This window comes from Eublepharis macularius, chromosome 13, assembly GCF_028583425.1.
Source record: "Eublepharis macularius isolate TG4126 chromosome 13, MPM_Emac_v1.0, whole genome shotgun sequence".
Taxonomy (NCBI): domain Eukaryota; kingdom Metazoa; phylum Chordata; class Lepidosauria; order Squamata; family Eublepharidae; genus Eublepharis; species Eublepharis macularius.
In genome coordinates, this window is record NC_072802.1 from 9,253,173 (window position 1) to 9,277,187 (window position 24,015).

Sequence of the window (24,015 nt, forward strand, 5' to 3'; positions counted from 1 at the left end):
ACTGTTACCTTGTACCTCATGCTTTGCTCTTCATTGGTAACAATGATCTTGTACCATCCTGAGTCTCCTATTCAGGACAGTGGACTATAATGAACCATTTCTACAGTAAAGTTTCCTTACTCAAACAATGGACTCTTGTTTGCTTGTAAAGGGGAACCTGTGAGAAGGACATTATTTAGCCACAGTCTGACATTTTGTTACCAATCATGCCTGAGTCGGGCCCAGCGGAATCCAAGGCAGTCCCGGACAGGGATCCTTTGTTTGATCCGTATGCGCCTCCCGACGAACAACCGGTGCAACCCCAGGAGCCTGTACCAACGGGGAACGGAGCTTCAACTACTACCCCGCCTCTCATCGATCTCGGCCGTGGAGGGGAAAGGCCAACGGCCACCACCCTCCCCTTGTTCTCGTTACCCACACCGTCGGAGTGGGGACCCAGACCCCGAGAAACGAGGGAGCGCAGGGCCAGTGGGGTGCACCAACAATTATCCATGGACGGGCGCCGGAGCCTAGAGACAGTCCCTGAATTTGACAGCAGCCAACCGTGGCTGTTTTGGAATAGAACGACCGAGCACACGGAATGGGATACGTCCCGCTGCGGCATCCTAAGTTGGGATTATTTGGAACTTGCCCAGTGGAAGGAGCCACAGGAGGTTCCTGAATCAAGTTGGGTGCAGATGCAAAATCGCACCCTTGCTGTAGATTCCGGCATTTCGGCAGTGACGGGCCTAGCCAAAGGAATTCTAGCAGCGAGATCGCAAGACGAGCAGGGAGACCCTCCACCCTGGGGGCCGTTTTCCCCGGTAGCCGCTGCCGCAGGAGGTGCTACGATGGGACAATCGGGTCCAAGTCGAGTCCAACAGCTGGAAGCTAGATTGATCGACATGGAGGACAGCCTAGCTCATGCCATACATCTGCTCTCGGTGATGGTAGCAGGCGAGAGACCATCACCTGAGGAGATGGCCGTACAAATAGCAACACTACAAAGCGTTATTCCCCATATGAGGGATATCGTCCCGTGGCAGCCGCCGCACTCAAGTTACCCGGCTGAGAGTGAAGAAGGATCCTGCCTCACTGGCGAGGGCCCTATCGACCCTCCCCGATTGGAAGGAGAGGAGGAAACCTATCCTGAAGATCCGGGAAAAACTCCCTCGGAACTCCCTAGACTGGATGAAGTTCCGCCTCCCGGGGATACTCCAGTTGAGCTGCCTGGAGAAGCTCCAACGGAACCCCTTAGACCAGACGGAGATCCACCTCCCGGGGATACTCCAGCTGAGGTGCCTAGAGACGTTGAGGAAGGGCCAACCCGTCCGACCACGTCGCCGGTGATACCCCCTCCAGCTTCCCCAATAACGGTCCGGCCGGATCAGTCAGAAGAGCCTCCGGCTCCTCCAAGGGAGGGATCGCCACACCAACCGCCCGAAGTTGTTCCCATTCAGCAAATCCCAAGGGAAGGTCTACCAGGGCCACAGGAACAGCCCCTACTTCCCAGAGTAATAACGCCGAGAGGGGTAAGCCCGCGCGGTCCAACACCCATCAGGCCTTCGCCGCTGCGGCCCCTTCCGCTTCGACCGCAACTAATACCTCTACAGCAACCGGTACGTTTGCCTCTAGACCAACCAATATTACCACCTCCTAATCAACCGGTGGGGCCTATACCACTACGACCCCGCCGACCCGCCCCTCAGCGGCCGATCTTGGCCCAACCTCTACGGCCACCTCCACCTCAACCGCTACTGCCGACGCCTCCGGTGTTGCCACCACCAGCCCGGCCGCGGTTGCCGCCTCCAGCCCAGCCGTTACTACCGCCACCAACCCAACCAAGACCACTGCCGCCAGCCCAACCGGTGTTACCGCCGCCTGCACAGCCGGTGCCGCCGCCACCAGCCCAGCCGGGGCTACCGCCGCCAGCACAGCCAGCACCGCTGCCACAACCTTGGCCCCAACAACCCCTCCTCGTGCCGTAAGGGCCATTGATGGTTCCGATGGACTTTTACCCAGCACCAGCTCCGAGACAAGACCTCCCCATGGGCTGGGTGAAACTAGAAGCTACTTTTGACGGGGATCCCTCCAAACTGGGATTTTTCCTAGTGCAGGTGGTACAATTCTTCAACCGGTGGGGACACCTCTTTGGTTCCGAGGCCAGCCAAATTGAGCATCTCGGTTCTCGTCTACAAGGCAAGGCAGCAGACTGGTATGTAGGACTGTACAATATTGGGGCCCCGGAACTTAATACTCTCCAGGGGTTGGTGGATGCTATTCGAGCGCAATACGAAGACCCCTTAGAGGAAACTAGGGCCCGAACAGAATTGCAAGCCATTAGACAAGGCAGCATGTCGGCAAGAGACTATGTTACAAAGTTCCGACAACTAGCTGCTAAATGCCCTAGGTGTGAGGAATCCACCAAAATTATTCTGTTCAAGCAAGGGCTGAACCCGAGGCTTCTAGATAGAGCCCTTATGCAGGACAACCCTCCTACTCTATTGGGCTGGATCCAACTCGCGTGCGAAGTTGAAAATCGCATTTTGGAAGTCCACTTGGTCGAACAACAACAACAAACGGGACAAAGACGCCCTCTGACTCTACAGAAGGGAGGACGGGGTGTTGGATACGCAACTCGCGGAGCGAGAGATGCTAGATGGCAGCAAGGGTTGTGTTTGCAATGTGGACAAGCCGGTCACTTTGCAGCACAATGCCCCTACCGGCCTGTGCAAAGACCTCCACTCCAACTACGGCGTCCAACCCCTACCCCATTTCCTCCATTCCAACGCCCGACACCAGCTCCCAGAACGGGCAGAGGTCGCGGCGCTCCCCTGCGACCTGCCTCAGACAGGGGGTTAGAGGCGGAAGAAATCATGGAATACGACCCCGCTTCCCCAAATGTAGAGGGAAATCCAGAAAGCCCTCAGTCGGGAAACGAAATGGATCTGTCGTAAAAGGGCCCAAACGACAGATCCACCCCAAACCAGTCCCTACGCGGGACCGGCCGCCTGGGTCCATATTATTCATGCCTGTGACTTTGCTTAACCCGGAGAGGAAGATGCACATCCGTGTACAAGCTCTCATCGACTCGGGCTGTTCAAGAGACATCATCGCCCCAGCCCTAGTCAATGGACTGGTTTTACCAGTCCGCGAATTGCAAAACCCGGTGATTTTTGAACAAATGGATGGCACTAACATGAACCCTGTTACCACAGAAACAATTCCAGTGGTCACGGGCATGGGCCAACACTGGGAGAAAAGATCTTTCGTCATCAGCTCTACTGCCAAATACCCGTTAATTCTAGGCAGCAAGTGGCTTTGTGATCACAACCCCCACATAAATTGGGCAGAAGGGTGCGTCACCTTCAACCACGCCAACTGTAAAACCCATCGATGGGACCAAAATTGGGGCAGTGATCCCTCCCGCACCGAAAAGGCTCTGCTCACCCGGGAGGACATAAAACAAATACCCGAATATTATTGGCCTTTCTTGAACGCTTTCTCCGAAGAAGAAGCCGATACCTTACCCCCGCACAGAAGAACCGACTGCGCAGTCGAGATATTACCAGGGGCCTCACTGCCCAAAGGCCGACTCTACCCTATGAATCCCCGTGAACGGGAAGAGCTCAGGAAATTCATCGACACCAATCTCCAAAGGGGATTCATCCGCCCAGCCAATAGTCCCCATGCGGCTCCGGTCCTCTTCGTAAAGAAAAAAGATGGGGGACTCCGGCTATGCACGGACTTTAGAGGACTTAATGCTGTGTCAACCAACAACGCCTATCCCATCCCGCTCATCCGAGACCTCCTCAACGTCGTGGCCCAAGGTAAGATCTTTACAAAATTAGATTTGAAAGATGCTTACTTCCACGTTCGTATTAAGGCAGGGGATGAATGGAAGACAGCGTTTAACACGCCCCTCGGACAGTTCGAGTATCTAGTTATGCCGTTTGGTTTGGCGGGAGCCCCTTCCATTTTCATGTCCATGATAAATGAAGTCTTACATGAATTCCTCTATAAAGGAGTTGTGGTGTACCTTGATGATGTGTTAATTTACTCAGACACCGAGGAAGACCACATTCAACTAGTCCAAAAAGTACTGGCTACATTAATGAAAAATAAACTGCCCATCAAGTTGTCCAAATGTGAATTCCATAAAACCGAGCTCACCTACCTTGGTTACTGTATTTCCTCAGAGGGTTTGAAGATGGATCCATCTAAAATACAAGCGATCCAAGAATGGCAAACTCCCACCACCCGTAAAGAACTACAGTCCTCACTGGGTTTTGCCAACTTTTACAGAGATTTTATTGCAAATTTCGCGCAAATCACGCTCCCCCTAACAGAACTATTAAGAACCAAAAATAAAGGGGACCAGGCAAAGAAACCCTCCTCCCGAATACCATGGACATCCGATTGCCAAACAGCCTTTGAATGCCTAAAAGAGCAGTTCATTACAGAACCCGTCCTCTCCCACCCCAACGAAAACTGTCCTTTCGTAGTGCAGGTCGATGCCAGCGATACAGCCATTGGAGTGGTATTATTGCAGAAGGGGGAGGATGAAAGACTGCGGCCTTGTGCATTCCTATCAAGGAAGTTCTCTGAGGCTGAGAGGAATTGGAATGTATGGGAGAAGGAAGCCTTCGCTGTCAAGGCAGCCCTCACTAACTGGCGGCATTGGCTAGAAGGGGCGAGGCACCCTTTTGAAGTTTGGACTGATCATAAAAATCTGGAGGCCCTTTGAAGCCCTCGCAGACTAAATGCCAAACAATTGCGATGGGCAGAATTCTTTTCCAAATTTAATTTCACTTTAAATTACCTCCCAGGCAAAACTAACTTTCTTGCAGACGCACTATCGCGCATGCCCCAACACAAAAGCAAAAGGGAGGAGACTATAGACACAGTCTTCTCACCTACGCAATTGGGAGGCGTGGTGACTACCCGCAGCCGAACAAGCCAGCCCCTCCCGCACAGCCAAGAGTGGAAAACGAAACTTAAAGCTGAAGTGGAAAAGGAGGGGGGTAAAGCACCCAAAACTAAGCTGATTCAATCCCCACAGGGGGATTGGCTAGCCGGAACCAAATTTTATGTCCCTGACAGCCTCCGGCGGGAGGTCTTGCAGCGATGTCACGATGCCCCCACGGCCGGTCATTATGGATACCTAAAAACGTTACATTTAATACAACGGCAATTCTGGTGGCCGGGCATGCGCAAGGACATTTCTCAATATGTTGGTTCCTGCCCCATTTGCCTCAGCGCCAAAACTCGGAAAGGGAAACCTCCGGGTCTCCTACAACCATTAGAAACACCTAACCGACCTTGGGAAATAATATCCATGGACTTTATCACTGATTTACCCAATTCAAAAGGACATAATTGCATTTTAGTAGTGGTAGATCTGTTCTCCAAACAAGCGCATTTTATTCCATGTACTGCTGTGCCCACTGCTCGAAAATTGGCGGATTTATTCTTGAAACACATCGTAAAATTACATTCTTTTCCGTCCAAGGTGATTTCGGATCGCGGCGGACAGTTCGTTGCCAACTTCTGGCGGGAGCTTTTACAAATGTTGAATATTGAACAAGGAATCAGCTCAAGCCACCACCCACAAACCGACGGACAATCCGAAAAAACTAATCAGATCTTAGAGCAATTCCTTCGTTGCTACATTAATTTCCAACAAGATAACTGGGTGGACCTTCTCCCTCTAGCTGAATTCTCATACAACAACAGTGTACATGCTTCCACTGGGGAGGCTCCTTTCAAAGTCGTATATGGAGCTCACTTCAACCCTTTCCCGCGGACGCTCCCCCTCTTCATTCCCCTAGTTCGCCGGATGTATCCTCATGGTGGGGGGAGGCCACTCACCAATGGACTCTTATAAAACAACACCTCGAGAAAGCCAAGCAGGATTACAAAAAATATGCAGATCGCCATCGTGCGGCCAATTGGGATTTACATCCTGGAGATCATGTCTACATTTCTACCAAGAATTTGAAACTGGCCCAAACCAGCCGCAAACTAGCATTGAAGTTCCTCGGACCTTTTCCGGTGCGCAAAGTAATCAACAAAGTGACTGTTGCCGTAAATTTACCCAAAAATTTGCGCCATGTTCATGATACGTTCCACATCAGTCTCTTAAAGAGAGCCCCAACTGATGACAAATGGCACGTCAAAGCTCCACCCATCCCAACTTTGATAGATGATCAAATACACTATGAAGTACAACAAATTCTGGACTCTAAATTCAAACGTAACCAGCTTTTTTACCTCATTAGGTGGAAGGACTTTGATTCTGGTTATGATGAGTGGGTGAACTCTGTACATGTTCATGCTCCTAGATTAACTAAAGCTTTTCATACTCGCTACCCATACAAACCGGGGGGAAGTTTGTTTTAAGGGGGGCAGAATGTCAGGTCCAGTGTATACGTAAACTGTACTGACTCCATTTTCTAATGCTTCTAGTGCTTAAGCGTTTTCCCCACAGGTGCACTGGTTCCCAGGCCGACTTCTCACCATGCGAGATTATTATGTCTAACACCGTTCCACCAAGGATTGGCCTTGAGAGAGAGCAACTTTCCTGAGACTGAAAGATGTTGTTTTGAGAACTATGGGGGGAGGCTGGTGCAGCTGGGAACTGTTACCTTGTACCTCATGCTTTGCTCTTCATTGGTAACAATGATCTTGTACCATCCTGAGTCTCCTATTCAGGACAGTGGACTATAATGAACCATTTCTACAGTAAAGTTTCCTTACTCAAACAATGGACTCTTGTTTGCTTGTAAAGGGGAACCTGTGAGAAGGACATTATTTAGCCACAGTCTGACAGCACTAAGTGAAGCGTTTTTAAGTATCCATAGTGCCCTGCCGTGGGAGCATCGTGACAGCGTTGTAAAACCTCTTTTCTTAAACTTTTGGGTACATAGAAGCGATCTCCCCAAAGCCATTCCCCTTGATTGGATTGCTGCAGTTTGTCTTTGGGCACGTCCCCCCCTCCTTTTCCACTTCAGCTTTCAGTTTTTGTCTCCACCCCGATCGGGTTGAGGGGATTGGGTTGTGCGGCTGCGTGTGGTCACCACGCCACCTAATTGCGTAGGCGAAAAGACGGTGTCAATTGTCTCCTCCCTTTTGCTTTTGTGCTGGGGCATGCGTGATAGAGCGTCGGCCAAAAAGTTAGTTATGCCCGGTAGAAAGTTCAACGTGAAATTGAATTTGGCTACTAAACTTGGGAATGGAGGGAATTCCAGCCCAGCATAGGACGTTGATATTTTATATGACAGCAGCAGCCAGACTTTTGTATGCGCAAAAATGGAAAGTACAAGAAGTGCCAACTATTGAAGATTGGATCTACAAATTGCTGTACATGGCAGAAATGGATAAGATGACAAGAAAACTGAGAAATCTGGACTCAGGGCAGTTTAACACAGACTGGGAGAAGCTGAAACAATATCTGGAGAAGAAATGGGAGGTGGGAGGAAAACTGTGGCAGTTTGAGAACTACTGAAGTATAACAAAAGTATAATAGAGGGGGGTGACTTTACCGAGGGAGGAAGAGATAAATGTGAATTAATAAGCAGTTAACAGATTGATATATAAATAGATATATATAGGTTAATAGATAGAATATTGATAGAAAATAATTAATGATAAGGTTTAAATATAAGGAGTGAATAACTAACAATATTTTCTTTCTTTGCTAAGATTTATATGCACCAAACTGAATGTACAGAAGAGTCAAATTGATTGACTATGTGATGTGCTATATAGAACTACCATGAAAAGATAGAATGAGGAATATATAGAGAATAAGTCAAATTGTTTGATTTGAATGTAAGATTTTTATGGTTCGTGATATATAGAAATATTTGAAACTGGAAAATGGGATAAATTGTTTATCTAAGATGGAAACAAAGACTTACAGTTTGGGTATATAACGAGAAAGGTAGTTAAGGATGTACTGCTTAATATAATAGAGAATGTATATCTGTTTTAGATAGAGGAATTTAACAGAAGTAAGGGAAAAGGGACAAAGGGTGGGAAAGCTGTTGGAAGTCAACAAAAGGGGGGGAAAGGGAGGGGGTTAGGAATGAAAAATTTGGGGAAAATTGAATGTAATGTAAAAATAATGGATTCTAACCCAATAAAAAATTTTCAAAAAAAAAAAAAGAATTTGGAGAAGTATTCCGCCCATCGCAGTTGCTTGGCATTAAGCCTGCGGGGGCTGCGTAGGGCCTCTAAATTTTTATGGTCCGTCCAAACTTCGAAAGGATGACGGGCTCCTTCTAACCAATGTCTCCAGGTAGTGAGAGTGGCTTTTACAGCAAAGGCTTCCTTTTCCCACACATTCCAATTCCTTTCCACCTCTGAAAATTTTCGGGAAAGGAAGGCGCAGCGTTTGAGCTTCCCGTCCTCCCCCCGCTGCAATAGGATGCCCCCAATTGCAGTGTTGCTGGCGTCGACCTGCACTATGAAGGGGCGGTGTTGTAGAACGGGTTCCGAAACGAACTGCGTTTTAAGGTGATTGAATGCTGTTTGGCATTCTGGTGTCCAAGTCAATCTTGCACTTGGTTTTTTGGCTTGGTCCCCCTTGTCTTTGGTTTTTAACAGTTCGGTTAGGGGGAGTGTAATTTGAGCGAAATTCGCAATGAATTCCCTATAAAAGTTGGCAAAGCCCAAAAAGGATTGCAGTTCTTTGCGGGTCGCGGGGGTTTGCCAATTTTGTACTGCTTGAATCTTGCCTGGATCCATTTTCAAGCCCTCTTGGGAGATGCAGTAGCCTAAGTAAGTGAGTTCTGTTTTGTGGAACTCACATTTAGATAGCTTAATGGGCAGTTTGTTATTCACGAGAGTGGTTAAGACCCTTTTTACGAGGTCCACGTGTTCCTCTTCAGTCTCCGAATAGATTAAAACATCATCTAGGTACACCACAACACCTTTGTATAGGAATTCATGTAGTACTTCATTGATCATAGACATGAAAACTGAGGGGGCCCCAGCCAGGCCAAACGGCATAACCAAATATTCATACTGGCCGAGGGGTGTGTTAAATGCGGTTTTCCATTCATCCCCCGCTTTAATACGAACATGGAAGTAAGCGTCTTTGAAATCTAATTTCGTAAAGATCTTACCTTGAGCCACGATGTTGAGTAGATCTCTGATGAGCGAGATGGGGTAGGCGTTGCTGGAAGAGACAGCGTTAAGTCCCTGAAAATCCGTGCACAGTCTTAAGCCCCCGTCCTTTTTTTTTGACGAAAAGTACTGGTGCGGCATGGGGGCTGTTAGCAGGTCGAATGAACCCTCTTTGAAGATTGAGGTCAATGAATTTGCGGAGCTCTTCCCTTTCGTTAGGGCTCATGGGGTATAGACGCCCCTTGGGCAGCGAGGCGCCCAGTAAAATTTCCACGGCACAGTCCGTCCTCCTGTGAGGAGGTATCAACCTGAGCCTGGACCACTCTACACAATAGGTACACTTCCTGGACACCACTGTACAACTACATAATGGACAGATAAATACCACCTTATACCAGAAACCCACAGACCAATACTCATATCTATATACCTCCAGCTACCACCCTAAACATACCACTCGGTCAATTGTCTACAGCCAAGCCTTACGTTACAATCGTATCTGCTCCAAAGCTCTTGATCGGGACTCCCACTTAAGAGATTTACAACAAGCATTTTTGGGACTACAGTACCCACCAAATGAAGTGAGGAAACAAATCGACAAGGCCAGACTAGTACCCAGAAACAGTCTGCTCCAGGACAAACCTAAAGGAACTAACAATGGAACACCACTGGTTGTCACCTATAGTTCCCAGCTCAAACCCATCCAAGGTATCATCAGTGAGCTACAACCCATCCTGGAAAATGATACTTCTCTCTCAGAAGCCCTGGGTGGAAGACCTCTCCTTGCCTACAGACAGCCCCCCAACCTGAAACAACTTCTCACTTACAATTATGAATCAGCTAGCAGAGTCACCAGCACAGGTACCAGGCCCTGCAACAGACCCAGATGCCAGCTCTGCCCTTATATCTACCCAGGAAATACAATTACAGGACCCAATGGCATCAACTACACTGTCTTTGGCTCTTACAACTGCTCATTCTCCAATGTGATATATGCCTTCATGTGCCAACAATGTCCATCTGCTCTGTACATCGGACAAACCAACCAACCTCTGCGCAAAGGAATAAATGGACACAAATCTGACATTAAAAATGGCGACATCCAGAAACCAGTGGGAGAACACTTCAATCTACCAGGACATTCCATCAAGGACTTAAAGGTCACTGTAGTTCAACAGAAACATTTCAAAACCAAAATCCAACGGGAAGCTGCTGAATTGGAATTCATATGTAAATTTGACTCAGTCAAGCTGGGATTGAATAGAAACTATGTGTCAGGTTCAGTGTATATCTAAACTGTACTGACTCCATTTTCTAATGCTTCTAGTGTTTAAGTGCTTTCTTCCCAGGTGCACCAATTCCCAGGCAGCATTCCCACCGGAGGCGACTGTTTTGTCTAACACCGTTCCACCAAGCATTGGCCTTGAAGGAGAGCAGCTTCCCAGGACTGAAAGATGTTGTTTTGAGAACTGTGGGGGGAGGCGAATCCAGATGGGTATTGTTACTCTGTACCTCATGCTTTGCCCTTCATTGGTAACAATGACTGTGTACCATCCTGAGTCTCCTATTCAGGACAGTGGACTATAATGGACCTTTTCTGCAGTAAAGTTTCCTTGTTCAATCAATGGACTCCTGTTTGCTTTTGAAAGGGAACCTGTAGGAAGAGCCTTATCTAGCCACAAGCTGACACTATGAACAGTTATCTCATTATCAGAAGTAACTGACTTCCTTAACAGAAGCAAACTGATCTCCATATCAGAAGCTACTGTTTGCATCTACTCCACCCTCCCCTCTCCACCTATATATCTGACCAGTTTCTTCTTGCCCTCCATGCATCTGATGAAGAGAACTGTGATTCTCGAAAGCTTATGCTACAATAAAGTTGGTTAGTCTTAAAGGTGCTACTGGACTCTTTTTGATTTTGCTACTACAGACTAACATGGCTAACTCCTCTGCATCTATAATCTTTTAAGAGGTCTATCCTTCTAGCTAGTTTATGTTCTTTGACTCTCCAAACTAAAATTTTTAAGGTCTTTGGTATTTAACCAAAATCTTTGTTTCAGGGGCACGGTATGGGGAGGGGAATTTAATTTAATTTATTATATTTATATTCCGCCCTCCCCGCTTTCGCAGGCTCAGGGCGGATTGCAAGGATTGCAAGATGCATTAAGAAATCCCCCAATCTCTATGATAAAGTCTATGGTGACTGGGGAACTTTCTGGAACATCAGTGGCCAGAAAACCAAAAGTGTCGTTACCATGTCCATGATGACATTGCCCCCTAGAGATGGGCTGAGGCAAGAGCACATGGTGGTGAGCTGCTGCTAGAAGGTAAGGGTTTTTTGTCTTTCTGCCTTTTGCCTTTCCTAGCTACTGCGTGAGAAGCTGAGGGTGAGTGGGCTCTATGTAGCTTGCTAGAGAGTGGTTCTGGTTAAGTTCTGTGTGGGGCTGTTGGGGGTTGAGTGAATTGCTGTTGTTTGCTGCTGGTTGCTGCTGCTCTTGGTTACAAGCCCCACCCCCTACTGTCCTGGGGCTCTTCTGGGCTAGGCAGGAAGTGACCTTTTGAAACAAAAGGCTCCTCCTCACCAGAGAAGACCTAAAGGGCTCTTGGCCTGTGGCTTTTAGCCTGGGGATCTGCCTGAGGGACCCGAAACTCTGCTGAGAGTACTCTAGGTATATATTTGGAAGGCAATCATGTCTACTGAAACCCCCTTCGCAGTCACCTGCATGGAGTGTGCCACGTTTGTTTTCCTCCCAGAAGAGAAGATGGAGTTCACTTGCCAGAAGTGTAAGCTGGTCAGACTTTTGGAAGAAACGGTTCAGAGCCTGGAGGAGAGGATCACCACCCTTCAAGAAATCAAGGAAGGGGAGGATTTTATTGACAACAGCCTGGGGGCTCTGCACAGCCAAGAAGAGGAAAGTCAAGGAGAAGAAGAAAGAGTCGATCTCCCTTCTGAGCCTCCTCTCAGATCTACAGTACAAACCCAAAGACATCAACGAAGAAGACGCTCTGGTCCACTTGAGCTCAAGAATCGTTTTGAAGTGCTAGAGATAGTGACAGAGATGAGAGTGGAAGGAGAACCACAAAGACCTGGAAGAGGGTGTGTAGAGGACATGGGGCCACACAGAAGGGGGAAAAAACGGAAGGTGGTGGTCATCGGGGACTCTTTACTCAGGGGTATGGAACGCCATGTCTCTGGGCCAGATCCCCTATTCCGAGAGATGTGTTGCTTGCTGGGGGCCAGAATTCATGATATTACCGACTGACTGCCGAAACTCATCAAGCCTGCTGATAAGTACCTGTTTGTGCTGATTCATGTGGGAACGAATGACACGGCTGTGAATACTGTCAAAAGAATTAAAGAGGATTATAAAGCTCTTGGAAGGCAGTTGAAGGCATTGGGAGCACAGGTGGTATTCTCTTCTATCCTTCCAGTCATACGAAGAGGAACTCGCAGGGAGCGGACCATACTTGAGGTGAATAGTTGGCTGAGACGGTGGTGCCAGTAGGAGCGCTTTGGGTTCTGGGACCATGTGATAGGTTTTCTTAGAGAAGGCCTTCTAGCACATGATGGGCTTCACCTCTCAAGGGCAGGGAAGAAAATATTTGGAACGAACCTGGAGAACATCATCAGGAGAGCTTTAAACTGATGTCGCAAGGGGAAGGAGACGATTGACCTGGCGATTTCAATGATGAAGTGAAAACAGTGGGGACCCACCTGGGTAGAACAGGTCAGACAAAGGTACAAGGGTACAAGTGTCTATATACCAATGCCCAAAGTATGGGTAATAAGAAAGAAGAGTTTGAGCTTCTATTGCAAACAGAGGGCTACGATATAGTAGGAATTACTGAGACTTTGTGGGATTATTCCCATGACTGGAATGTGCTAGTGGATGGGTATGAGTTGTTCAAGAAAAAACGGAAGGGTAGAAGAGGAGGTGGAGTAGCGTTGTATGTGAGGAGAGGGCTTGATTGTCAAAAAGTTATGGAGAATGGGGTGGACAGCCCAGTGGAAAGCATATGGGTAGAAATAAGGGGAGGAACGACAAAGGGTATTATTGTTGGAGTCTGCTACAGACCACCTGACCAGCGAGAAGAAATGGATGCAGCCCTCTTTGAACAGATTGGTAGAGTATCCAGACATCAGAACCTTGTAATTATGGGTGACTTCAACTTCCCCGACAGGCTCAGCAAAGCGTCATGAATCACGCAATTTCCTGACCTGCCTGGCCGATAACTTCCTTTTTCAAAAGGTGGAGGACGCTACAAGGGGCTCGGCCATACTAGACTTGATATTAACCAACAGGTAAGAATTGGTAGATGAGGTGAAGGTGGTGGGGACCTTAGGGGGAAGTGACCATGTCCTTCTTGAATTCCAGTTGCTGTGGGGAGCCAAGGAAGTTCGTAGCCAGACTTGTAGGTTAGATTTTCGTAGGGCCAACTTCGATGAACTCAGAGGCTTAATGAGAGTCATTCCGTGGGGGAGTGTGCTGGAAGGGAAAGGAGTGAGTGAAGGGTGGGCCCTTCTCAAACATGAGCTTTTGCAAGCTCAAGCCCTCACTATCCCACCAAGATGGAAACATGGTAAGAGCTCCAAGAAACCGATGTGGATGCACAGAGAGCTCCAGAATAAGCTAAGGGAGAAAAAGGAAATGTTCAGGAAATGGAGAGGACAGACCTCTAAAAAGGAGTATATGAGGGTTACTAGGTACTGCAGATCAGCTATCAAAGAGGCCAAAGCTCAGTATGAGCTGGGTCTGGCCAGGAGGGCTTGCTACAATAAGAAAAACTTCTACAGATATGTGAGAAGCAAATGCAAGGTAAAAGAGGCAATTGGACCGCTTTTGGAAGTAGATGGAGAAACTCTAATACAGGACAGAGAAAAAGCAGACAGGCTTAATGACTTTTTTGCCTCTGTTTTCTCCCTGAAGAACTCAGGCACATCTAGAGATAGTAGAAAATGTAACAGGACACCTGAGTGGCTAGTTGACATTGACAGAGAGGTTGTGGAGAGGCATCTGGCTGCACAGGGTGAATACAAATCCCCTGGGTCGGATGGGGTGCACCCAAGAGTGCTGAAAGAACTTTCCAGAGAACTTGCAGAACCCCTGTCCATCATCTTCAAGGCCTCCTGGAGGACTGGGGATGTGCCACAAGATTGGAGAAGAGCAAATGTTATCCCAATCTGTAAGAAAGGGAAGAAGGATGACCCAGGAAACTACAGGCCGGTCAGTCTGACTTCTGTTGCTGGGAAGATATTAGAACAGATTTTAAAGGGATCAACCTGTAAGCATCTGAAGGACCGCTCAGTGATCCGGGGAAGTCAGCATGGTTTTGTTCCTAACAGATCCTGCCAGACCAACCTGGTTTCCTTCTTTGATCGAGTGACCAGCTTACTGGATCGGGGGAACTCTGTTGACGTGATTTATCTGGATTTCAGTAAAGCTTTTGATAAGGTCCCCCATGACATTCTGATGGGCAAACTGGAAGACTGTGGAGTGGACTATAGGACAGTTCGGTGGATAGGGAACTGGTTAGAGGACCGCACCCAAAGAGTGGAGGTCAATGGCGTTTCATCAGATTGGAGGGAGATGTCCAGTGAGGTGCCGCAGGGCTCGGTTTTGGGCCCGGTGCTTTTCAATATTGTTATCAATGATCTGGATGAAGGAGTGGGAGGGCTGCTCATTAAATTTGCTGATGATACCAAATTGGGAGGAAGTAGCAAACACCCAAGAAGATAGAATTAAAATTCAACAGGACCTGAATACTCTGGAGAAGTGGGCAGCTGTGAATAGGATGCAATTCAACAAAGACAAGTGCACAGTATTACATCTGGGCCACAAAAATGGGAAGCACAAATACTGGATGGGGGATACACTTCTGGGTAGTAGTATATGTGAAAGGGATCTTGGGGTAAGAGTGGACTGTAAACTGAATATGAGCAGTCAGTGTGATGCGGTGGCAAAAAAGGCTAATTCAATCCTGGGTTGTATCAAAGGGGCCATAGCGTCAAAATCGCAGGAGGTCATAGCCCCTCTCTATACTGCCTTGGCCAGGCTGCACCTGGAGTACTGTGTGCAGTTCTGGAGGCCTCACTTCAAAAGGGATGTGGACAAAATCGAGAGGGTGCAGAGGAGAGCAACGAGGATGATCAGGGGTCTGGAGACTGAGCCCTACGAGGAAAGGCTGAGGGCCTTGGGAATGTTTAGTTTGGAGAAGAGGAGATTGAGAGGGGACATGATTGCTCTCTTTAAGTATTTGAAAGGCTGTCATTTGGAGGAGGGCAGGGAGCAGTTCCAGTTGGCAGCAGAGGGTAGGACCAGAAACAATGGACTTAAATTACATGCACAAAGGTACCGGCTGAATATTAGGAAGAACTTTTTCACTGTCAGAATAGTTCAAAAATGGAATCAGCTGCCTAGGGAGGTGGTGAACTCCCCCTCACTGGCAGTTTTCAAGAAGAGGCTGGATGAATACTTGTCAGAGATGCTTTAGGCTGATCCTGCAATGGTCAGGGGGTTGGACTAGACGGTCTGTATGGCCCCTTCCAACTCTATGATTCTATGATTCTATGATTTATTTATAACGTTTCAATGCCACCTTTTCATTTCTTTTTAAATAGCTTTTAATTAGTTTTCTCATATAGGAATAGGGGAGGACAAAGGAAAAGGTTGTGAGGGAATATCAAAATGCTCCTTCCACGAACTGGGAGGAAAGTGTCAAAGAGGAAGAAGAGAAAGAAGGAGACGCCCTACCCAAAGATGAACTACAGAGGGAAGAGGGGGGAGACTGGTATCGACAGGGTAAATTTTATATTCCAGCCAGTTTAAGGGGAGAAGTGTTGAAACAATGTCATGATTCCAAGTTGGCTGACCACTTCAGATATTTAAAGTTGTTGCATCTGGTACAAAGACAATTTTGGTGGCCAAACATGAAAAGGGACATTTCTCAGTATGTATCCACTTGCTAAGTGTGTTTGATGGAGAAAAGCAGACTGGGTAAACCACCTGGTCTTCTACAACCCTTAGAAATCCCCGCTCGACCATGGGCTGTGGTCTCAATGGACTTTATTACTGACCTCCCCCCCTTGAAGGGAAAAACTGTAATTTTAGTGGTGGTTGATTTGTTCTCTAAGCAAGCTCACTTTATTCCATGCTCCAAAATTCCAACCACAAAGAAATTAGTCACCCTCTTTATGCAACATGTGGTCAGACTGCACTAATTTCCAAATAAGGTAATATCCGATAGGGGAGTCCAGTTCATTGCCAACTTCTGGTGGGAGCTACTGCAAGTAGCAGGAAATGAACAAGGCATTAGCTCTGCTCATCATCCTGAGACCAACGGACAAATAGAAAGAGTTAATCAAATACTGGACCAATTCGTAAGATGCTACATAAATTACCAGCAAGACAACTGGGCTGATTTTCTAGTTTTTGCAGAATATTGTTATAATAACTCGGTGCATAGCTCCACGGGAGCCTCCCCCTTTTGATAGCCCATGGATATGAGGGCACAGCAATGCCATTTCTGAAAACCCCAGCTAACCACAAGCCAGGGGATCTGGGAGAATGGTGGTCTAACTTAACAGCCCAATGGGGTATAATTAAAAAGACTCTGGAAAAAGCTAGAGGGTTACAAAAAATATGGTTGAATCTCTGATAGATGAACATTAATCTCAATAGAGTCCACTATTTTAATTAACTGTCAAAAGATTAAAGCACACCTGTTAGAATTACCTAACACATAGGAAAAAAACACACAGATGGTTCATGCAAAGTTTGAAAGTTCATCTAGAATACAAGTGCTTGGCCTAGTATTGCTCAGTATTGATTATTTTCATGTGCTTTTATCTATATTGGTGCAACAAGTTCCCTTGGAGAAAATGGCACCTTCAGAGGGTGGACTTTATGACATCTCATTCCTGCTGAAATTTGTCCCCTATCCAGACTCCATCTTCCCCAGGCTCTGCCCCAAATCTCCAGGAATTTTTCAACCCAGAGCTGGGAACCCTAGGAGGAAGAGGAAGGATTGCTCTTAAAAGCAACCATGAGCAGGCAGAGTGAAAAGAAGGTGCCAGGAGACATGGAGCTGCTGGAGTAGGGTTGCTAGCCTTCCACTGGCTGGGAAAGCCTGTCATAGTTTTATGCTGAGATGAGTTTCAGGTGGGTATGAGCTTTCAGAGCTCCCTTCATCAGATACCTGGTGATGTATCTGACGAAGGGAGTTCTGACTCTTGAAAGTTCATACCCTGGAAATCTACTGGGTCTTTAAAAAATTACTGGATCCAAACCATGCTAAGATGAGGCTTCCATTCATGCAAATGGCGGGGGGGGGGGGAGGTCAGGCATAGGAGAGGACTGAAGGACAGGTTTTCTACTCCACAACTGTCCAGATAACCTGATCATAAATTAGAAAATTCTGGCTAGCCCATTGAAGAGGAAATAGTTCACAAGTAACCCTACAAGATCAAGGAGAGGGCAATTTGTTGCCTGGGTGACAAGCAACAAAATCTACATCATTCTCACTGTTTTACTGGTTGCCAAAATGGAAGTTTGTCCTCCCTTTCATGTAAAAGCCAGCAATATTAGCAAAGTAGTGGATTCTTTTGGCCTTAATGATCCTGCTCTTACCTTTATACATTTTGGTTTCCATCAGGAAGGGGGGAAACTTTGAGTGAGTTCATCGAGATGAATCTTTTTTAAAATTCCCTGTGAGAGCAGAAGAAAGTGATTTTATCATGGTTTCAAGTGCTCCGAACATAGGACCATGGCACTTTTTTTAACACACCTGTGGGTATGATGAATGGGACATATTATCTAAATGCTAATAAATACGGAGCCACAGATTGGTTCCATTTTTCTTCATTCCTCTGCAGCCTATGGTTGGTGAATGGCATTAAATCTCACTGCAGAGATGTTACAACACAAACATACTCTCATTTCTTCCTGTGTTGTTCAGTTTGAACTGTGAGAATACTAACAAACCTGAATGTCCATATATTTTTTATTAAAACATTAACAGTTTAAGGTTTCAGGCATAGTTCAGGAAACTCTGAAATAAACTGTGATATAAACATATCCAGGAAAGCAGGTTGCTGAATGACACTGAATTTCACCTCGTGTAAAAAGGAAATATTTTTTAAAATACTGTTCAGATACATAAAACGTGAAACAAAAAAGTGATTCATATCATCTCAGCATTTATCATTCCAGTATACTAAAAAACCATAAGAAAACTTACAAGCAGAACCCCACAAACATTTCAAGTACTGGGAATTCCAGGGAGCTGCACTGGTCTTGTGCCCCTTTTCTTGCAGAGAGACTTTCCCCTTTGCCACCGTTCCTCCAAACACCATCCCCCTTTGCATGGGGAAGGGGCTGGGGAGGGAGAGGGGCAAAGGAGAATGGAGTCTGGGGAGGGCAAAGGGGAAGGGTCTTTGGGAAGGAGAACGTAAAGGAAATGGGTCCTTGAGAGGGAGGGGTGAAGGAGAAGGATTTCTGGAGGGAGTGCAAAGGGGAAAGGTGTTTAGAAGAGGAGGCAAAGGTGCCCCCTGCCACCCACCAATCCTCTCTTGTAATTCTCTTGCCCCTACCCTTGCCTGTAACTCCTCCATGCATTCACACACCCTTCTTCCCTCCCCGAAATTCAGACCTTCCTTCTGCTGGCTTCTTCTGCCCCTGATGCCACTTTACAGGGGATCATTGCAGTTTAAAAATCAGATAGGGGTGGGGTGGACTGAGGTCTTGCAGTGGTTTTTAAGGAGCTAAATCCATCTGTACTATGGGTTCCTGTGTTGGGGAGCCTGTGTCTTCTGAATTTGCCTCTAATCCCCTTTTACAGCCATCTAAACTAGCAGGTATCACTATTGCCTTTGACAGGAGTTCCATAAGTCAATTATACATGGCATAATGAAGTACTTCCTTTTGTCTGTCCTCAGTCTGCTGCCCATTTTGTTTACTGGATGAACTTGAGCGATAGTGCTAGGGGAGGCGCAGGGGGAATTCTGTCTACTCTCCCATGACTAATTTTATAAACATTGATCATGGCCTCATACTTAGTCCTCTTTTGTCCAAATTAAACAATCAAAACTCTTTAGCCCTTGAAGCTATTGCACCAATTGATCATTTTGGTAGTTCTGTAGCATAGCGGTTAAGTGGTTGGGCTGTGAATCAGCACTCTGTTAGTTCAACTGCCACGACTGCCAGAAGCTCCGCAGGTGGCCTTGGGTAAGCCACTCCTCTCAGACCCAGCTACATTGTGAGAATAACAATAACACTAAGAGCTTTCATGAGCCACATCTCACTTCTTCAGCTGTGGTTCACGAAAACTCATACCTTACCACAAATTTAGTTATAGGTGCTACTGGACTCTTGCTCTTTTCTACCACTACAGACAGACTAACACAGCTACCCATCTTGACTTTGTTCACCAAATCTGTCTAGAAGAGCAATATATAACAGCAGTTATTATTGACACTGGTATCCTTCTCTCTGCATAACTATGTACAAAACAGAACTAAATGGACACAAAAATAGCAACATTCAAAACTCAATGGAGAATATTTCTGTGGACCGTTTTGTGAGTCTCCTAGCTAGTATTGCCCACAATTCCATGTCCTAGCCAGTAGCCCCTCTGAAGCAGGTCACTGAAAGCCCCACTCCTGACCCACAGGACGGGCAAATAAATTCACTGTGGCTGTGGATCAGTGGGGGAGCAGATGCTTTACATGCAGAAACGTCCAGGTCCAATATCCAGCACTTCCAGGTAAAGAGTTGAGTATCAGATACTGGGAAAGACCTTTCTCTGCCAGAGGCACTCTACTCCAAGAGCTTCTGGAAGTCAAAATGGACAATTCTGAGTGAGGAGTCTCTGTGCTGGTATAAGGATGTTCCTATGTGCGTAATTAGCTCATATTTTATTTGACTTTTTCTAATGCCTATAACACTTTATTCAAGATAACCACTTTTCCTGTGAGGAAAAACTAAAGCATTCAAGCCTTTTCAGTTTAGATACAAGACAAGATATGATAAAAAATTAGGAAATTATGCATATATAATGATGAAATTATACATATTATTAGAACTCAGGGGCATCCAGTGAAGTTGGTTAACAGATTTGGGTTTGACTAGCACGATATAGACCACCGATCTTATATCTGTGGCAGCATTTTTTCTTTATAACTGGCTGGATCTTTATATAAATAGGAAATGTCACTTCTGTTTGGGTACAACCATGTTCATTTCATGCTGAGCTTATGAATTATCCACATTCATAATTGCCATACTGAAGGCAATCTGAACCAACAGCACGTCATGCATATTTCCTGGGCAAATACTGCTTATGCTGAGCACACAATTTTGGTAGTCCTTGTTGGGTGTACATGAACATTTGTTCTCCACTCAAGATAAAAATGACAACACTACTACACTCTTGGTAGTTGCTTGAAAGAGAACTTTTAACCGTAACACACAGAAGGCAAAAATCAAGTGCAAAGCAACAGCTCACCCAACAACAGCACTTGCTGCTATAAATAACAGACTAAGATACTATAATTAACAAAAGTTACTTTTTCTTTAGAGGGCTCAGTGGCAAAATGTGCTATACACAATTATTTACAAAGTACAAACATGTACCCATAATTCAAAGTCCCAAATACAAACATGAATATCACAACGTCCCTTCGAAGTAGTCTCATAGAGCTATTAAAGTCCTTCTATTAGCGTGTATTCTTGCTTGAAGAGCTCTGGACTCCCTCTAATTGATATGCCGTAGGTTCAAAATGCAAATCAAATGAAGCACGGGAACCCCAAAAGCACCAAAGGGGTTCCCAAGTGGACAACTCCAGGTAAGTGCGGCGTTGTAGCCGAAGACATACAGGCAAGTGTGACGTTGTAGCTGAAAGTGAACTGACTGTTAATGTTTTATTCTTTGGTCTCCAAATCCAGGTGGAAGTCAAGATGGAAAAAGAGAGGGAAAAGCCCAGCAGGGGGTTCCCCAGGCCCTACAAGTTGCCGGCTCGTTCTTTGAGCTTGTTTCACGAAATATCCACTTCATCAGGGGCCACTTCTGTACCACCAAAACAGTCACACAATTCCATAATGCATTCAAAAATGTTCATGTGCGTTCATTCAATGCACTGGGAAGACCTGTATGTTTGATATTCATGTTTGTATTTGGGACTTTGAATTATGGGTACATGTTTGTACTTTGTAAATAATTTTGTATAGCACATTTTGCCACTGAGCCCTCTAAAGAAAAAGTAACTTTTGTTAATTATAGTACCTTAGTCTGTTATTTATAGCAGCAAGTGCTGTTGTTGGGTGAAAGAGGACTTTGGCAAAAAGGAGAGCTGAAATAAATATTCACAAATATTCTGAGCTTGCTGCATGTTCAACTTTGCTACTTGGACTTGGAATGTCCAATTTTACCTAGCAAGTTGAAATGATATTCTAGCAAGTTTCTGATATTCTCTGAAGACAGAAATGTTTGCTAAATATTCTCTCAGTATTCCATATACCTTGTAGTGAATAACTCTGACATGTAATGAATATGCCTCTTGTCCCTGAATGGCTGAAGAGAATGTGGTCTATTGATGTAATGTGCAAGCTAACATTGTAAGAGAAGTGTCATTATTCCTTAAATTGAAAAAATGGTTCTTGTGGATTACATTATGGAACACACATTTCAAGGAAATGTTTCAACCTATGTCTTTTCCCCCTTGTTGCTTCCATTAAATTAGTGCCTATATTTTCTCCTGTTATTACTTTTGTATCTATTTAAACTTTTTGTAAAATTCTAATCAAATCAAATAATAATAATAATAATAATTTGAGTTATCATCCAATTAATTGGGGGGGGGAATCATATCTATTCATATCCAGTGCTTGCTACCTTCTCCAACAAGCAATCTTTGTGCACACAGAATTCATTTACATCACAAACGACTCTCAAACATTTTCAGTGGAAGTCATGGCCAGATCTCACCCAGCATGAACTGATATTTTCCACAAAACACACTAAATATTCCCCTTTGGCTTCTAATTGCAGACAAAGCAATCTTCTAGGCTCACCAGTCTATTTTACTGATGTTCTCAGAGTCTCTCTACATGAGACATCTGACACATGAAGAACATGTGTTGGGAGATGCAATGGTAGCCAGGAAGGGTAGTGTAAAAAGACAGAACTGGCGCCAGGGCTAAGGTTTTGCTATACACTGGAGCTGTGTGAAGGGGCTGTGAAATACCAGAAGGGAAACTTCCCATTATAACCTCTCCAGGTCCAAACCCAGCTCTGGAAGACAGCTCCAGCCCATTTCCATTCCTCATTGCCCTCTGGTTGCAATCCCACACAGTTTTAGACTGGAGAGGTGAAATTGACAGAGCCTTGGGGGAGACAAAGATGAAATTAACAAACCCTCTGAGGAGCAATCTCTGCTGGCTCTGTCTTTTTAAACCACACTTCCCAGGTAACATTGCATCTCCCTACACTTGACGAACACGCACCAAGGTGTCTTGTGTAGAGAGACTCATTGAGATCAGTTCCATAGAACCTAGAGTTACTAGGAAGATAGTTTGAAAACTCTAAGGGTACAGGGAGTTTCAGACAGTGACTTTTGTTTGACTGGATATGTGTGAAAAATGAAGCTTCAGAGACAGAGAAAGCTAGGGTTCTGCAATTAGAGTTGGAGGAGGTATCCACCCCTTCTGGAACCCTTAACAGGAAACCGTGAAGAATCCCAAGGCACACCTACACCAGCATTGCCAGCTGTTGAAGAAGCAGCTCTTCCCACTTCTTCAGATTTCATTCCAAGGAAGAGACAACAGGGCAGGTCCCCCATATTGGGTGGGGGGGAAGAGGTACACTTTACGGGGGCTCACATCAGGCTGCAGTCCCTATTACCATGATGGGGGGAAATGAAGATAAACTGCAGGTCATGCTTGAAACTCATTTCTTCTATTTAGGTATCTGTTGTCCAGATCTTGGGGGATTGGCTGGAGCCCATCAGAAGCAGTGTTAGAGCAGCAACCTCAAACAACTTGCTGAACTGCTGTGGCTCCTGTAACTATCCTATCAAGTACTACCATTCCCAGAGTCTCTTTTGCACAGGCAGGAGGGATACCTGGTGGGAAGGGCAACGAAAAGCACTATAAACCAGTGGGGATAAGTGCTGCTGCTTCTTGTAGGATTTGCAGGCTCAAAATACATATAAGTATTTAAGGTTACACCACCACCTAGAACTCCGTGAGGAAACAAACAGGCAGGCATTGCAAAGACAGACACAGCTCACAACGTTTTAAGTAAATGAAATGAATTCTGTAGGGTCCTGGTTACTGGCTTGAATTTTACTCAACTTTAACCTTGAAAAAAAAACCTTTATTATTTTCTTCAGAACTATTTATTAAACCTTTTTGTTTGAAGATATTTGGCCATTCAGTGAACTTAACAATAATAACTGCTAAGAATGAAATTGTTTTGGGTCTGATCTGTAGACCTTGCAATGGAAGTGATGTGCTGAAAAGTTTTTCGAGGGCCCCAAACACCCCCACCCACCCCACATTCTCTGTGGAGCAAGAACTAGTCTTGAATGGCACTTATTAAAGCATTCATACATCAAGCCAGACTGTACATGATTTCAGAATCCTGCAGAAACAATGTCTGTATTTTTAGGATGAAAGACTCCGTACCACAGGCAGCCGTCCCCTGGGGAGAGCTGAACATGCCCACTAAGAAGGTAATTGACGGAGTGGCCTCAGTCTGAAGCAGAGCGAATGCCCTCGTGGCCTTGAGGAAAGTGCTCACAAAGGGCTACTTTTCCAAAACTTGTTTTGCAAAAACTTTGATCAGTGTGGTTTCTTCACCAAGCCTCACATATAAGCTTCCTACTAGGAACTGTATTTGGGGGAG